The sequence below is a fragment of the Microtus pennsylvanicus genome, chromosome 10 (genome assembly GCF_037038515.1).
Source record: "Microtus pennsylvanicus isolate mMicPen1 chromosome 10, mMicPen1.hap1, whole genome shotgun sequence".
Taxonomy (NCBI): Eukaryota; Metazoa; Chordata; class Mammalia; order Rodentia; family Cricetidae; genus Microtus; species Microtus pennsylvanicus.
Genome location: NC_134588.1, coordinates 38,222,789 through 38,229,546, shown reverse-complemented (window position 1 = coordinate 38,229,546; position 6,758 = coordinate 38,222,789).

Sequence of the window (6,758 nt, the reverse complement as noted above, 5' to 3'; positions counted from 1 at the left end):
TAAATTCACAGTTGCCCAGTGACCTTTTCTTTTGGGATTACCCAGCTTTCTACTGTAATGATGTTGTTTATATATCAGCATAAAGCTTTCAAACCATTATATATGATATATGGATTATATGGATGCATAATAGATCAGTTATTTCTCATCACTATTTGGATGTTCAGATAGAAGTAGAGTTATTACAAACTGCTGATTCATTGGAAATCCATACTTCTGGCTTTTCTATCAGCAATCTGGCAAAAGCACAGAAATAATTCCCTAGGCCAGAGTAACTGAGCAAATCGTAAGCTAGGATTGTCCTCCCTTGGTTCCAGATGCTGGGCCTGGTGAGTTTTGACAGGTTCGCATCACCTAAACTGAATTGAGGCCGTTCTTCTTCACTTGGTGTTAGTCTTACCAAAAGAACTGCCTGCTTATGCTTCCCCTGCAGATGGACTATTAATGGATTTTCAGAGACACACTCCTAATTTATTTTAATAAAGTACAGTAAGATATTAAGTTGGTCTACTTAAGTTCTGTTGGAGTTTTAACTATTGCTACTCCATCTCCATAGACAACAGCTAGTACATATGTGTGTGTGTGTTTGTGTGTGTGTGGCCTTCAAAGTAGGGAACAAATTTCAATAGTTGATCTAGGCGTTACCCAGCTTTCCCTTTTCCAATCAGACTCTCATTAGACATGTTAGACTCTCATTAGGTCCCACATCACTTCTGGCCTCCAATATTCATAGGGACAGAAGTGTGACTATGAAATAAGGGTAGTTGTCTGATGTTTATGAGTTAACATGAGCGGATTGGCACAAACAGGAGCTAGATACTTATTTCTGAGCATGCAACTGAGAAAGAGCCAAGAGAGAGAAAAAGCTTAGAAGACACTATAGAAGGATTGAGACAGTCAAAAAGGTCTGACCAGAAACACACATGTGAAAGCTCGAAGGGAAGAAAACACCGCCAGACTTATTTTAATATGCCTGGAGGCAGCTGCTGCGTGTTTCTGTAATCTTCGCAGCTGAAAGTCAATTCGAGACGATTTCTTCACATTTCAGACAAGCAGAGAGGAGAAGAGGGAAGGTTAAACTGAGAATGTTTAGGTCTGCTAGAAAGAGGGCAAAGGGACAGAGAGGAAGAGAGAGAGAGAGAGAGAGAGAGAGAGAGAGAGAGAGAGAGAGAGAGAGAGAGAGAGAGAGAGAGAGAATTAAGGTATGATTAAGACAAAGAAACCCCAAACTGTCCAGATTTCCTCTTGTCATATAAGTTGTGTATAGAAATGGTTTATTATTGGTATTGTCATATTACGTTTTTGTTTACTTAGTGTGTTTGCATAGATCCACATACATGTGCATCACAGGGCACATGTAGAAAGGCCAGAAAACTACTTGCGGGAATCATTTTTCTCTTTCCACTCATGGCTACTGGAGATCAAATTCAGGATATGAGGCTTGGTAGCAAGCACTTTTAGCCACTGAGATAGCTATTGTTTTTGTTGTGGGGATGGTTTGGTTTGGAAGGTGTTTTTGTTTCATTTTGTTTTTTTTTTTATTTGTGTATGGGGGGGGTGTTTGGTTGGTTGGTTGGTTGGATTTTTTTGCTTAAGTAGCCAGGTTGAGAGAAATGAGGACCTGAAATAATGGGGTTTCCAGATCGACATGTCATAATACAAATGTTGTTTACAAATTTTGTTTCAGTAACCTCTTCAAAAGTAATGCTTTTGCAGAGGACAAATGAATGTGATTAGAGCTAAATATGTCATTTAATACATATAAAATGTCAAGCCTTTCTAAAATACATGGAAAATTTCATAATGAGATAATCTTTGTTCCCAAACAGACAGGAATTATACCTTTACGATGTTATTGACCAGGATGTGAATATTGACTCCCTTGTGGCCTGCACTGAAAGACAACATTGTCAATGTTGAAATTGTAGCTCGCAGGAAATATAATTGACCCATAGGTTTCCACACACATTTTAGAATTAAGGTTGCTCTCAGAAGTCAACGAAGGACTACTTGTTTTTCCTCTTTAAGGAATGGAAGGATGTGCAGTTTTTACGAGGAAAACCAGAGTTCCATTTGTCAAGTTAAGGATCTTGTTAACAAGAGCATTTAACAGCAGAAGCAGCAGCTGGAAGCTCAGGGACTATCAGGTTTGGAGAAAAAGGAGGGTGTGGAGGAGGAAGAGGAGAAGGGAGGAGAAGGAGAAGGAGCCAGGCAAGCCGAAAGTATCAGCAGCTTCACTGTGGATGAACATGGAGATGAAGAAAGGAGAAAGGCATGTGTTTTGCAATAGAGGTTACTAAGCTGACTCATGGCCAAAAGGGTAAGGGAGCTTCAGAGAGCAAGCAAGAAATCCCAGAGTGTCAGGGACAGAATGCATGCAAGGCAGAAAAAAAAATATGCTTAGTGTCTTGGGAAAAGACATAGGAAGAAAGAAAAAGGAAAAAATGAGGAGTGATCAGCTCAGCGGTCAGTACTGCACTGGGGGAGGGACTCCTGGGAAGGGTACCTACACTAAATCAGCAGAGGAAACTGGTCTGGCAGCCTAGGGACAGGGACCCTCCGAGTGAGAACAGTTCCAATTCCTGTCTTCAACCAGAAGCTGGCAAGGCCCTCGGTTCTGTCCTGATGTTCCAGAGAAACAAAAGGGAACTCTGCTTCCCTTTTATTGGCCTTCTCTAGCACGTAGGAGAGTGTACTGTTATCATTTTATAACATGATAATTTCCCCCGTATCTTGTCAATAAAGAAAGTTAACTAGAATGCTATCATTCATTAAACAGAAGCTACTCAAACACGTTCAATATTGCTTTGTTCTAGTAAACGGTAAGAGAACAGGCATGTTGAACTGTCATTTTATAGCATAATCCTCTGGAGTCGGCTATGGAATGAATGTTGAGCTTTTAATCAATGTTGCCCAAGAAGACAAGTAGTACATAATTCATTTTAATGAATAAATTTTAAAATTTATAAAACTCAAAATTTTCAATGAATTTAGGATAAAAGTTATGGTCATTCATTAAAAATATCCCTAGTGGATAGGATAACATAAAATTAATTACTCTAAAATTGATACGAGTAATCTAGTGTAAAATACATAGGCTAAACCGAGTGTGGTGAGCAGGCATTGACTCTCAGCACCCAGGAGGCAAAAACAAGCAGATCTCTGTTCGAGGCCAACATTTGTGTATGTGTGAGTGCACATTCGTTTTTGAGCACCCAGGTGTTCAAATGTGTGCACCTGTATGCATGCTAGTGAGTGTGCATGAACAGGGGTGTGTCTGTGTGTTCGGAGTCCCCAGGTGTCATTCATTCTTCAGGAGCTGTCCACCTTGGATATTTTTAGCCAGGGTCTCTCCCAGGGATGTGAGGCTGGCTGGTCAGACTAGACTTGCTGGCATCTGCACAGGAATCTGCCTGCTCAGTACTGGTATTACAGAGACGTGCCTCCGTACCTAGCTTTTAACATGGAAGCTAGAGATCAAAACTTAAGTCCTCAAGCTTTGCAGCAAGCACTATACTGAACCATCTCCCCAGCCCAGCTCACCATGCTTTGTGAAGTTCACCATAAACAAGAGACTCTTCTCGTAGGGTGAAGCAGCCAGCAGAGCTGCAACCCACCAAGCCCAGAAATAGATGCTGGTGCCCTCAAAGAATGAAATGTTTGCAATTAAACGTGATAAATTAGAGGGAAGGTATGCAAAAGCTATCACACCGTAGATGAGCTAAAGTTTTTCAAGTATTCTTAGTTCATTATAACATACACAGGAAAACTAGGAGCGGACCCCGCCCCCGGGGGAGGGAGTGGCTCTGCAGCCTTTCACTTGTAATTTCTCCAGGATCCCCTAAACTTTCCATTCCTCACTTCTCTGACAGTTTAAGTTTCCTGTCTGAGTTCGTGGTGCCTCAACTAAGCTATGAAATGGAGAAGAGCGATGGTGGCGCATGCCTTTAATCCCAGCACTCGGGAGGCAGAGGCAGGTGGATCTCTGTGAGTTTGAGACCAGCCTGGTCTACAGAGCTAGTTCCAGGACAGTCTAGTCTCCAAAGCCACAGAGAAACCTGTCTCGAAAAAAACCAAAAAAAAAAAAAAAAATGGAGAAGGAATCAAAAGCCAAGTTCAGTCATAGCCTGCTACTACCAGGCTTTGTGGAATGTTCTTATAATAGTCCTGAACTAGACCAATGACCTAGACTTTCAGCTTTCTCCCAAGCCTGGGTTCTTAACTCTGCTCATTCGGTCTATAAGAACAGAGAGAGGGGGCGGATTAGTCAGCCGCTCCTGAAGAGCAGCCCGCCCTGGAGAGCAGGAAGGCCACGGAAGGAAAGAGTCTAGGTGGCTGGCTCCCAGCACAGAACAGGATATAGCCTCTGGCAGTGACTTCCACCCTTTACCAGCCCTGATACTCAGGCTGTACCTCCTTCTTTCCTGGTGCCGTAGCAATTCCAATAAGGTAGCAAAGGCTGAACACTTTAAGCAATGCTAAATAAATAACAGTAGTGTAATTGATTTCAGCTATTTAAAGCTGCATTAATGAGTTAAACATAACGTGGGAGGAATCCAAGCCATCTAAAACCCCAGGGTGTAGCTGCTCAAAGAGTTCTGCTTTAAATTCTTCCTCATTCAATTCGGAGAGGAGCTGTGTCTGTTTTCTCTCTAGCACATTCATTATGCAATTAACAAATTCATTAATTTGCAAAGCAATACTCTAATGACAAAATACGTCAGGGGAGCACTATGGTATTAAGGACCCAGGCATGGATCTGACTCTGATGTTTAAGCAAGGTAACTCCATCTTGACTTAGATTTGTCTGCTATCTGGAATTAATAACATCACCGATTATCCTGGAGAACAGCTATGAAAAAGAATCAAAATGCAAAGACGCCTACTACAGGAGAATTGGAAAGTAAGGCACTCAAATTATAGTGTATCCTACCTCCTTCCTATAAAGATATTGTTAAGCAAAATAGGTATAATGATAATACCTACCTTTCACAGAGTTGCTTTGAGAATTAGGAAGAAAAAAATATATATGTAACCCTCCTGCACAAGAAATAGAAGACCGATAAATTATAGCTATTATTTTTTTTCATTATTCTTCCCGAGAGACTTTTAAAAGTAATTTCTGCCTCCTGCGAAAGGACTCCGACAGCTGTGCAAACAGTGCACAAGTTCCTTGAAATTAATAGAAGATATTCATGTCTCAACTTTCAGGAGGCCATTGTGTTCTTGTTTGCCAGACGAGAACACCATGTGCAGCAGAAATGAGTCAGTGCGGCCCAGCCTTCCCTAGGATCTTATAAAGTTTGGCAGAATGCTAATTAGGAGTAGTCATTGCTCTTTGAGACTCACAGAGATGCGCTTCATCAGAACTGCTTGATGAAATAGATAAGATGTCTATTTTTATTTTAGTTTAGTTTAGTTTTAGTTTTTTGAGACAGGGTTTCTCTGTGGCTTTGGAGCCTGTCCTGGAACTAGCTCTGTAGACCAGGCTGGCCTCGAACTAAGATGTCTATTTTTATGGCATGCCTTTAGTTGGTATAGAAGTTAGCCTAGCACTAAAATACTTGCAGAAGAAGCACAAATACTTCCTTGCATGCTTATTATTTAGTGAGTTTACATGTTAACAAAAGTTTAAATGGTCTCTTTTTTAAGTTCTCCAGCCTTGGTATGTCTATGAACTGCAACACTATGCTTATCTGTTACTCTCTTGTCATTACTAATGGAACTGTTTTATCTCATGCAACCTGTATGAAAGACAGAGCAGGTCTTATGATGTCTGTTCTACAGGTTGAAACACTGAGATAGTGTGAGTTGAAGTGACAGCGACATCTGTAGGGTAAGCAATTAAGATGGAGCTACAGTCCAAATTTCTGGGGTGGTCGTCTTACTCCATGCTGTGATTCCCAAGGCTCCAGAAAATAAAAAGCCTCTAAACACTCTCCCATTCTTTAAAATGACCCCAAGTATTATATATTCAGCAAACAGAAGAACAAATTATTCTAGAACATTTATTCCTTCTTACATTGATAATATAAAAGATAAAAAGAACTTGACCTCTCAGATGAGAAGCTTCCAAAGTTGCTAAAAGAAAAGGACTCAGATTCCAAGTGTGAAGCCAACAGTAAGAAGTCTGGAAACCTAGATTCTAGATAATTCTGTTTCTTATTGTGAAAGTTTAAGTAAGTTTCTAATCTCTGTAAAGTTTCTGTTTTATTGCCTACAAAACAAGGGAGTTGAACTGAATGTACTGGACAGTGTTAAAATAACCAAATGAGAAAGTCAGTACTAGAGTTTATGGAGTTTCCCCTTCACCAGTATATACTAGCAGATACCAGAGAGTCAAAACTAATACAGTTTACAGTAGCATTCTATATAATAATAATATATGATATATGTGCTATCCTTATTAACAAGCTATAGAAGTAAACTGTCATATCTATAAGCATCTTCAAATTTATCAAGGTCAGAATTGGAGAAGTCTAGGGCTGGTGGGCATAGCTCAGTAAGGTAACAGATTTAACATGTGCTGAGTTCAATTTCCAGTATATATACACACACAAAGACATCCATTTACTTGGCTAACCAAAATGTCCTTGTCATTGCCATTTTCTAAGTTTAGAAAATGAATGTTCTCTTTTGTGCTTAATCCATCTGGTGGGTCCTAGAAATAAGAGACACAGTCAAAGTGACATCACCCTTGCCGGGAAGAAGCTTGGGTGCACAGAAAGAACCAGCCAGTCTGACCACTGCCCACGGCA